Source organism: Phragmites australis, chromosome 17, assembly GCF_958298935.1.
Source record: "Phragmites australis chromosome 17, lpPhrAust1.1, whole genome shotgun sequence".
NCBI lineage: Eukaryota > Viridiplantae > Streptophyta > Magnoliopsida > Poales > Poaceae > Phragmites > Phragmites australis.
Window position 1 is genome coordinate 17,043,272 of NC_084937.1, and position 11,962 is coordinate 17,055,233.

The window sequence follows — 11,962 nt, forward strand, 5'->3', positions numbered from 1 at the left end:
ATGGATGGGGGTGTTGGCGTGTGGTCAAGCCAAGCTTCTTGACCAAATCTGAACTCACCAAATTATTACAACTACCTCCATCGATGATGACACGTGCTCGCCGATTTTGGATGACGAAGAAAATCTGGAACAAGTTATGGCGTTGCAGCTTCTCTGGTTGTTGTACCTTTGTGCTGAGCGCCCGCTGCACAATGATGCTCCTATAGGTCGCTGTGTCATCACTGCCCAAGATTTCGTTGCTCTCCTCAACAACTGGTTCTTCTTCTTCTTCAATGTCAGAGGCGCTGATGTACCCATCTTCCGTTGCAATGTATGCCCGCTGACTTGGGCAATCCTTCTGCACATGACCGAATCCATGGCAGCGACGGCATTGAATGCCAGAGGTGCGTCCCGTTGATGCAACAGAGGAAGCACTCTTGGAAGGTCCCTGCAAAACAGAATTTTTACCTGAGCCCGAAGGTCGTGTAGTGACAGGATTTGGTGCCGTAGCTGCTTGTTGCTTGCTCGCTGGTGAGGGAGCCCTGTAAGTGGATGGTTTGGACAGCCCAAAGGATGGTCCTGTGCGCGGCGTGTATGTGGTGCTGGCCTTGTACTTGCCCTGCTGCTCACGCCCCTGCAACTCCTTCTCTGCAAGCATAGCAAACTGAAACAACTGGTTGATATTGTTAAATTCTTTATAATCAATAATATCCTGGATTTCACGTCTCAAACCCGAATAAAATCGACAAATAGAATCTTCGTTTCCCTCTACTATGCCACAACGCATCAAGCCCTTTTGAAGCTCACCATAATAATCCTGCACAGATTTATCTCCCTGTTCTAAGCGCATCAATTTCTTACGCAAGTCTCTATGATAAGATGGGGGAACAAATCTATCACGCATAGCAACCTTAAGCTCTTCCCATGTACGAGGTGTGGCACCATCTGCAGCTAAACCAGTCCACCAAATAATAGCAAAATCTTTAAACTCACTAGTGGCTTGTCTAACTCTATGTTGTTCAGGTACTTGATGGGCACTAAATTTTTGCTCTACTGTCATCTCCCAATCAAGATATCCCTCAGCATCATAATGTCCCGAAAAAGAAGGTATAGTAAATTTAACCTTAGCATAAGGATCTTCAGGAGCTCGATTATACATACCTCGATGGTGGTGGTGATGTGGAACGCCACCCATACCTGTGGTGTTAGTGCGAAGACGACGCCGTAATCTGTTTTGCAATGTCGCCGCTGGATCAACATTAACATCGTCATCATACAACTCATCACCGGTGTTGCTTCCATTCACATCTTCGTTGTGCACAGGACGGTTTTCCAAAGCATTTACCCTGTCGGTGAGCTCGGATAACCGTTTGTCCACCCGCTCAACCGCGTTTGCGAGTTTCATCTCAATTATCGCTTCAGTTACAGCCTTGATGACTGTCTCCCTCATCTCCTTCTGAGCACTGTCTACAACAGCTTGTAGCTGCTCTTGGCTGACACACTCCTTGAAGTCCTTTGGCGTTTTATCTCCTTCAACTGACATTGTGGAAACAAACACAACAACAAACAGTGAAGGTAATCCCTAATAATCGTACTACAAAGATGGAGTGGTGCCTCTCAATCAAGATCAGCAAAGGTAGACACCTTACCAAGCTCTTACCAGGGTTCTTACCAGCAAAGCAAAGGATACCTGGAAGGCGTGCGAGCGATTGCAGGGATGCAAACCAGTGCTGTTCAGAAGAATCTGTGGGGCTTGGAAGGCACACAAAGAGAACAAATATGTATATGTGGAACACAAATCAGAAACAGATAGTAATGCTGAATTATAGTCCCAAGTACTTGTTCTCGTTGCTGGCCTAAAGTGTTGCAAGTACCAAGTATGTGTGTTAAACAAGGTGGAGAAACAAGTATGATGGATAGCAAGAGCAACAGAAACAAAGAACTAAACAGCACACGCTAACACAGCTCACTTTGCCCTTCTCTATGTGCTCCTCTAGATATTGTTCCTCTTTTGCCCCTCTCTTTTTTCTATTTTTTTGGGCTGTCGTTATTTTTTTGGGAAAATTCGACTTTTTCTTTTTATTTTTTTGATATTTTTTTTTCACTTAGGAGCACACAAGAGGGAACCACAGAAAATTTGAGCTTAAACAAGTGAAAGACGTGGCCTGTAGAATTTTCTGAAGTTCAGCCGTAAAATGAGAAAAATATTTGGAAATTGAAAACTCAAACTTCGGAGGCGAATTTGGGAATTCTGATTTCGCCGAACCCGGCAAAGCGGGGGACGAACGGATCCGAAACGCTGTTTCGATGCGAAAAACTCTATGACTTTTCTGAAAACGGAGTTCGTATGCGAAAGTTATGCCCGATTTGAGAAACGACTCCGAATTAGAGGACAAAACGGGAAGAAAGTGGGGAAAATATGCGACGGAGGCTAGGGTTTGATGGAAACGGTGGGGGAAAACACACGAACTGGACTCTAACACGACCTAACCAGCAACAAGACCTTGACCAGGACACAAACTCAACACGACGAACTCTGAAACTGAAATATGCAAAAGCTAAAGGCGCGGAAGGGTTGTAGGACAGGAAAAAAAACGATATGGCAGTGGACTATGGAACGAAGGCGAAAACACTCGAAACTAAGGGTAGATATGAACCTAACGGTATACCTGAAGCTCTGAATACCACTTAATATGAACAAGGGTTCCCGATCTTCTGAAAGGTTCTGGTAACTCTCGATTTGGTGGAAACGAGACACAAGTCGATCCGGCTTCCGAACAACACGATCCGAAACCCCGCAATCGCAGCACCACGTCTCCTCTGGTTATCCACCGGCGTTGCACGGTTGACCTCGCCAAGAAGGCTAAAATCCTTGCCTGCGAATCGAAGAACACAAGCAAGAACAAGGAAGAATGCAACCAAATTGCAGATGAATGATTAATCTCACGAGTTGGGGTCTCACAAACCGACGAAACGGCGAAACTGTTCTTGACAGAATAATCTAAGCAAAACCCAACCCTAATTAGGGCGGCGGCTACTGTATATAAAGGATTAGGGTCGGCCAAGGACCCCTAGACGCGTCCCTAATGGACTCCAACACGATACATGGCCCAACGGACCAAAAACGGTGACGCAGCACCGGGACAGATTCTGGACGCTGACTTGTTTCGACGTTTCCTGTTGACTCAGAAGGAATTTGGACCTCAAACCAACGCCATTGGTTTCCTTATGAAATTATCTTTCCAACCATATGTGAATCGTCGAAAACGGAGTCCGGATGCGTCCTGGGCGTCCGTTTTATTGCTCGCTGGTCCTGGAGGCCGAGGCTGATTCGGACTCGAGTTGGACTGGACCTCCTGCTGTTGTTGGACGTCCTAGCTGCTCCTCCACGCCTCCAAGCCTTCCTCTATGTGTTTCCTTGTCCTCTCCATGATTCCTAAACAACACATAATTATTAGATAGTAATCTATTCTCAAAATTATATAAAGAGTTGCTTAGGAACGAGCTCACCTCTAAATTTAATTGTCGTGCGCGAGCTCTTGTGATTGGACCTTGAAAGTTCAATGGAGGATCATTGTATGTATCCGAGGGAGTGATGTCCTCATCATTAGGTCCATGTTGAATTCTTGTTCTTCCTCTGTTCTACATAATGGGGTTCCTGGGAAGACTTTTCATTGCAAGAGAGGGGTCAGACAAAGGGATCCTTTATCCCCATTGCTTTTTGTCATTGCTGCTGATTTCTACAACACATTGTCAACAAAGCTGTTGAAAGAGGTCTGCTCATCCATCCCTTGCGCATTCCCCATGCCCTTGATTTCCCAATAATGGAATATGCTAATGACACCATCCTTATCTGAAAGCCTCTTAGAGATAAATCTTTTGCCTAAAAGGGCTTCTATAGACCTTCTCAACATCCACAGGGCTAAAGGTCAACCATCAGAGATCCTGCATAATCCCCATCAATGTTGTTGCAGAAAAGATGGAGCTTTTAGCTGGAGTTTTTGGCTGCAAAATTGGTTCTTTTCCTTTTACTTATTTGGGCCTCCCTCTTGGAACTCATAAACTAAAAGTGGAGCATTATTCACCCCTGATGAACAAGTTTGAAAGGAGACTGTCAGCCACTTCTTTCTTGTTGGGCATGGCTGGTAGACTCACTCTTGTCAATTAAGCTCTTTCATCTCTCCCCACTTATGCCATGTTCACTCTGAAACTTCCAAAAAAAGTCATCGATAGCATGGACAGGGCTAGAAGACATTGCCTTTGGAGAGGATCAGATATTAATGCTAAAGGGAACCCTTTGGTGGCTTGGAATTAAGTTTGCACCCCAAAAAAAATAAAGGTGGCTTGCGTGTGGTGAACCTGCAAATACTAAATGAAGCTATCTTAATGAAGCACCTGTTTAAATTCTACAACAAGATGGACATCCCCTAGATCAACCTCATATGGAATTCTCATTATAGTGGGGTTCTAATACCGCACATCACACCACCCAGAGGCTCCATCTGGTGGAGAGACATTATGAAATTATGCGACCACTTCAGAAGTATTATAGCAGACTCTTTGGGCAATGGCTCCACCATTTTATTATGGTATGATGTGTGGAATGGCCACTACTTAAAGAGCAGCTCCCCAGGCTCTTCTCATTTGCTAAGAACAAAAACATCACTTTGGCTCAATACATGCTCCATGTCACTCAAGATCAGTTTCATTTCCCCTTGAGCCAACATGCCTATGAAGAACTCCAGACACTGCAAGAGATGATCTCTCAAGCTCATATCTCGATCAATCAAACTGACACCTAGAGCTGTTATTGGGGGTCAAGCAACTACTCGTCTAGAAAGTTCTATGCCTTCACCTTCAAGTCCATCTCCCCGCCAGTTCCCTTCAACTGGATTTCGAAATTCAAATATGTCAAAAAAAACTTAAGTTTTTGTATGGCTTCTTTTCAGGGACAGGCTCAACTCCAGAAATCTGCTCAGAAGAAAAAAACATCCGCATTGATGGTAATGATTACAATTGCATCCTCTGCAACCAAAATGTGGAAGAAATTACCTATCATCTGTTCTTCCTATGCCCTTTTGCCACTAGGTACTGATGTTCCATAAACATCGCTTGGAACCATGCAAGGCCACTTGTTCGCCATGATTCAAGAAGTTAAGAGCAGTTTTCAATTCACTTTCTTCATGGAGGTTTTTATGATTGCAGCGTGGGAGATCTGTAAGCAAAGAAATATGAAAATCTTTCACAGGGATGTGCCCTCTTTTCAGTTGTGGGCTTCCTGCTTTAGAAATAATGTTCTTCTTCATTTAAACAGAATGAATAGTCCTTTGAGTTTGTCTGTATCCTCATGGGTTAATAGTGTGTTGTAGCTTTAACCTTTCTTTCTCTGGACCTCCTGGGTCCATTTGATGTACAACCATAGTTATTACGACGGTAAGGCAAGACGAGGTGCTTGACTACCTTCACACCTTTTAGGAGTATGGCGTGCGGCGAGGCGACGCCATACTCACTTCACATGAATGTACAAGCACAAATTTTGAAACAGTAATGTTGAATAGCATACCTTAATGAATGATGATGACATTGTCCTTTCTTTGCTCTTGTCCCAATCTGCAATGCTGCCAATATGCATTTAAAAAAAAAGAATGTTAGTATATGACAACTAACACCACAAGTATATGAGATATGACAACAGTTAGCACTCAGCAGCACTGCAATAGCAGGAAATTAAACACAAACATCAGCAAATAGAAATAATTTGGCTCGCAGCAATAGCAAATAAAATTTAATAAGAGTACAAGACAAATGATACCACAAGTCCATATCAATAACATAAATAGTTCAACAATGTAACATAACAACATCATAGTTTTAAAACACAAACAAGCAAACAGCAACAACCAACACTCTCATCTCTCAATAGTCATCATCACCAAGGTTGAATTCATCTAAATTGTTGCCTATATTCTCTCCGTCACTCTCTTGACTAGTGTCATGTGGAACTTCACCATAGTCATCAACATCAACATCATCATCATCATGAAGAATAAAATCTTCATCCTCATCCTCATCCTCATCCTCATGGACCTCAACCTCATCCTCATCTTCACACACCCTTGGACGCCGAGAATAGCTAATGACATCACCACCACAAGCTCTTCTAGGAAGATTGCGACCTTGAAGCCTTTGTGATTCACCAATAGCCTCATCGACATGTTCCCATGTAAGGTTTGTCCCACAATGACCTTGAACTGGTTCGGCCAATGGGTCCACCCATTCATTGCCCCAATCAAAATTCTCCATGACTAAAGGATCATAGTTGCGGCCTTCCTGATGCCGCATTTGAAACCTATTTTTCATTTTTTTGATTATATTGAACATAGGTCAAATCATTTAATCTTTTGTGCTCCAATCAGTTTCTTTTCTTGGTATGGATCTACAAATGGCAAATGAAGCGAAGAGAGTTAAAATAAATGTATTTTACATAGCTAAAAGCCGAAGAGTTCAAAAAGAATGATTCATCTTCACTTACAAACTCAAAGGTGCTCCAATTGCACTCACAATCGGAGGATGAACAGTATAGACTAGTGATTCGCTTTTGCCAATTTTTGTATCTCTATGGCCTGGCCACCATATGCATGCCACCAATCAACTGGAACAACAAGAGATTAAAATTAAAAAATTTAAGTTGTGCTAAAATTAATATTGCTGGAATAAGTTTTGAATTTAAAACATACCAGGACTCAATATTGCTTGGTTTTGGGTAGCTGATTCATTTGAAAATTGGTCTCCTCGCTGGTCCTCATAGAGAATGGCTTGTCTATCAATCTTTCTTCAAAGATCGACATCGGGCACCATTTTTTGAAACACATCATTGAAACACCCTCTTAGCTCACCAACAAATGCATCATCTCCTCTTTTTTGGATGGGAAAGAACTTTCCTAGATTCAAAAAGAGTGCAGCCCTATGCAATTTTTGCTCCATTCGCTTCACCCAACGTGTGTCAACAATTGTCATGATTTTCTTGAGCAATCTTGACTTGTTTTGGCTAGGGAAAACTGCTTTGATTTTGTCCTTTGCTTCAGCCATAAGTGTTGTAACATCTGGCATGGTAGGCTTCTCATCTCCATCAACAACCCTCAACACAACAAGTAAAGGTTGAGAAGCTCTTAGGCAATCTTCAACTAAATTCCAAAATTCTTTAGAAAGCACAACCTCATACACACTTTTGTCTGCCTCTGTAGCTGCCAATTTGGACCTAGTCCAATCTTCACCAACAAATAGATATCTTAATACATTTTTGTGCTTGTGCAAACTTTGCAAAGTAAGGAAAGATGTGGCAAAACGAGTTGCTCCAGCTCTCACAAGGTCCCTCCCACCTGTCTTCTCTCTCATTACACTAAGAAGCCTCTCGTGCCTATAAATAAATGTGGTGATTCATTTGGCACGTGGAATTGGCTTCTTGAATTCCTTTAGCTTCCCAATGTCTTCCAACATAAGGTCCAAGTAGTGTGCAGCACAAGGAGTCCAAAACAGTATCAGCATCCTCTCCATTAGAAGCTTGTCTGCTGCCGTGTAGTTAGCACCATTATCGGTGACAACTTGAACCACGTGCTCTTTCCTGATGTCCTCAATTCTCTTCTCAAGCAAATCTGCTAACATCCTCGCATCATGTACTTCATTTGATGCATCAACAAACTCCAAGAAGAAGGTTCCTTCCGAACTGTTGACAAGGAAATTAATCAGGTGACGTCCCCTCCTATCTGTCCAACCATCTGACATGAGTGTGCCTTCATATTGCTTCCAAGCCTCCACATGATTCTCCTTAATTTTATCCGTTTCTTTCACACTCTCCTCCAGCAAGGGTACCCTTAGCTCATGGTAGCTAGGAGGCTTGTATCCAAGACCATACTGTCAAATGGACTCGCACATAATCTCGAAGCTCTTTGAGTTAGGAGCATTAAATGGAATGCCACACTCATAGAAGAACTTCACTACATGCATATTCACAACATGTCTTTCTTTCTTAGTTCTCATATTTGACTCAATGGAAACTTGAGCAAGAATGTCCTTGGTATGCCTTTCCTGAACAACTGCTTCAGGACTTTTTCTAAGCATACTGACAACAGACTTGGTTTGCTTCACTGGTTGTGGAACCATAAAATTGAGGATGGATTGCTTCATTTTAGCTGCTGTTCCAGAACTTGGCACAACACTAGAGGCAGCACAAGAGCCAACAACAGTAGAGGCAGTGCCAACACCGCTTGCTACCTCAACTACATCATCTCCTCCATCATCATCTAAGTTTAGTGGGTGGTACCTTTTATTCTTGTTCATATATTCTTGTATTTCTTTCCTGATTGCTTTTGAAGCCTTGCCACGTTTTAGCGCATCTCCATATCCACCAACAAGGTGTTGCTTTAGTCTCTTGATTCATCCTATTAATCTCTTGTCACAAAGTGAACATTGAACCAAATTTCTATTTCCAATTTCTGGCCAAAATGAATACTTCCATCCCAGGTCTTTAGATTTTTCCTTCCTTTTTGGATCATTCTTTAGATCCAACTGCTCAGCTGCTCTAGCCATGGTACTTGCAGTTGTTGTTGCTATATCAGTCATCCTTGCTTTTCCTACAACATAAATAGCAGTACATGATAAATAGCTCCTCTAATTAAGGCAAAGCAGAGCACAAGTGCAAAATAACGTAACTATGATTTATGCAAATACTGTTATCAACAATGTACTACACCTAATCTAAACAAAAATTAGGATGATACATGCGGTTGAAAATTGATGGCTCATGATAACAGAGCTATTAAGTCTGGAACCACAAAAGTGGAAGTGCTCCATTGTTTGGTCATACAAACCATCCAAAGAGAGAAAAAAATTCAACTAGTAGCCTCAATTTTTAGCACAATCTATCAACATTCAGAAACTAATCTTCTACCTTGATACACAATGACAGACCAACTAATACACAATTACACATAGTCACAGATATTGCTATTGCTTTTCTCCACAAGTCAGATTTGCACTGTACTTCTCTTCTACCTTGAATCCTTGATACACAGACCAACTAATACACATATTTTGCTATTGCTTATTTGCTTTTCTCCACAAGTCAACTACACAGAGCAACAAACACAGAGCAGAGAGCACAAAGCAGAGCAAAATAGAGTGTACTTATGGTGAACGAGCTGCAGCCAGGCGCCGACGAACGGCAAGGGGCTGACGGACGGGCAGGAGACCGGCAGAGGGTAGGGTGCCGATGAACAGGCAGGGCGCCGCACGGAGGGTAGGGGACGGGCAAACGGGAAGGGGACCGGTGGACAGCAGATAACAAGAGGCGACCAGAGGCAGTCGACGAGACTGCGGGAGATCTAATGAGACGGAGCCTAACGGCGGGAGACTCCAATCAAGTATGGACTCTGTCCCGCACGCTCTTTCCCACGTACTCCTTTTCCCGCGCACGCTCCCAATTCCTCCCACCAACATGCATGTTAGCTCGGCCTGCGGCGTCCGCCTCCCTCAATATGGCATCCAGTAGCAGTAAGGCGATGCCTAATTGACGCCATATCCGGCAAGGCGGACGCCACATTCAAAAATGGCGAGGCGAGTGCCGACGAGCACCTCGACGACTAGGCGTCAATTAGGCGACGCCTTAATAACTATGTGTACAACACTTTTTCGTTCTCTTTTAGTTTTAATAGAATTTCCACAGTAGGGGTTTCCCTACTGTACAACTTCAAAAAAAATATTTTGTCTAAACTTCTCTACTGCCAGGCTATTGATGACTCTGTGGAGGAGGTAAATCTATTTCATGGTAATGTTGGCAATAAGCAAGTGAAGAAATACAGCGGAGGCATGAAAAGAAGGCTTACTGTGGCAATCTCATTGACTGGGGACTCTATGGAGGAGGTAAATCTATTTCTTGCTTTCATTTTTTTGGTCATTTCATATAACGTCATCCAACCACAAATGAGTTATGCAGCTTTGTAAATATTCTTCAGGTTGTCTTCATGGATGTGCCAAGCACGGGACTAGATCCAGCATCAAGAAATAACCTGTGGAATGTTGTGAAGGAGGCTAAGAGAAACCGTGCAATTATTCTCACTAGTGATGCTCTCCTCCTGTACATCTAAATCCTTGACTCTTACTCCATCACTTCAAAAATAAAAGACTGATTATTGGATAAGTGAGTGATGATCAAATGTGATTCTGTACGTCAGCACACTCAATGGAAGAGTCAGAAGTGTTGTGTGATGGTCTTGAGATCTTTGTTGATGGTGGTTTCCAATGCCTCGGAAATCCTAATTAATGAGGTAGATTACCTTGTTGAATCATAAAAAGTTACTCTAGAACCACTTCTAAAAGACTTTGTTACTGCAATGCGCTGCAGTTAAAGGGTAGATATGGGGGAACATACATATTCAAGATGACAACATCGCCAGACCAATAACAAGAGGTTGAACAGCTAGTCCATCAATTCTCGCCCAGTGCAAACAAGATCTATCACCTATCTGGAACTCAGAAGTTTGACCTGCCAAAGCAGGAGGTGAAAATAGCCCAAGTTTTTCACACAGCTGAGAAGAATTTTTTATATATTTTTTCTCAATATTTGCAAAACTACACGTCTATTTCAAAAATAGCAAATCTAACCTTATGGAGCCCATGATCAAACGACATTGAATTAAATAGCGGCGCTGATATAGCTGCCACGGTGACGTCGCCCGTTAGATGGGTAATAACAAATGTGTCGTCCGTTGAAAGGGTGACACATTTTCCGATATAAATTGGTGGCACGGTGCCCTGGCTTCACACCCCGGTCATTTGTGTCATCCACCAGCAGAGAGGAAAGAGAGGAAGAGAGAGCAGAGAGAAGGAGAAGGAGGAGAGGAAAGGAGAGGAGAGGGGAGGGGAGGGGAGGGGAGGGATTTGGAAGCAGCGAAGCCCTGCTGAAATAGAAGGTAAATTTTTTCCTTTGCTTTTTTTACAAACTAATTAGGGTAGCCGCTAGATCTAGCTTTAGACATATGTTAGAACTTAGATATAGTTTTAGACATAGTGTAGAATATAGATCTAGCTTTGGATATAGGTTAGCAATTAGATGTAGTGTGTAGTCATAGGGTAGCAATTAGATTTATTATTTAGATATATGTTCAGAACTAGATATAGGATTTAGACATGGTTTTGCAATGAGATATAGGTTTACACATAACTTAGCAAATAGATATATGATTTAGTGATATTAGACGTAGTGTTGGTGCATGTATTTTTGTAACTGTATAGAGAAAATGTTGGACACAAGACTTAAGCATTTTTGCACTATTAGATGTAGGTTTACATATGTTATTTTTTATGTTTTGTAGTTGTAAATGTATCGAATATAGTTGTCCATACATGTAATAATGGTAGAGTTTTTTTTGTTGATTGTTGGTAGGGATGTCGGATAAGTGGTACTATGACATTTTTATGGTATGGAAGGGGTAGTGTTAGCGGTATTTGAGTCAATAGGATATTTAAAAGAGTGTCGGATATTTATACGACTGGTTGATGCAGGGTTTCAAAATAGACCTTGAGGTTCAAGAGATAACCATTAGCATTGTGCGCAACCATATGACTGATGATGTATACTGGGAGGTGTACTTGCTCAGGGAAAACCAGGTTTAGAGGAGATACCTACATTATGTAGTGCAAAGGGGTTGGTCACCTATATTTCTTGTACAATGGAAGAACAAGAAGAGAGTTGGGGAGATGCAGGGTGGAGGGTATGTGGAGGAGGAGGGTGATGAGGTACAGGAAGAAGAGGTTGGCGAACCATATGTTGGGAAATCATCAGATGTTTCGATTGAACTCAGCGATGAGGCAGACAAGGGGGAACGTATCCCTGGTTTAATTTAACAGATGGAACGGGGTGATCTTGAGGCCGACGAAGCCCCTAAGTATGACATATCGGATGATGAGGACGATGCTCATGTCCCTA

At 42.5% G+C, this 11,962-nt stretch overlaps 1 pseudogene; it reads left to right on the forward strand.

Annotated features, from left to right (window-relative positions):
- LOC133896922 (ABC transporter A family member 7-like) overlaps window positions 1-11,649 on the forward strand; it is a 34,754-nt pseudogene extending 23,105 nt beyond the window's left edge.
- Window positions 11,650-11,962: the final 313 nt, after the last annotated feature.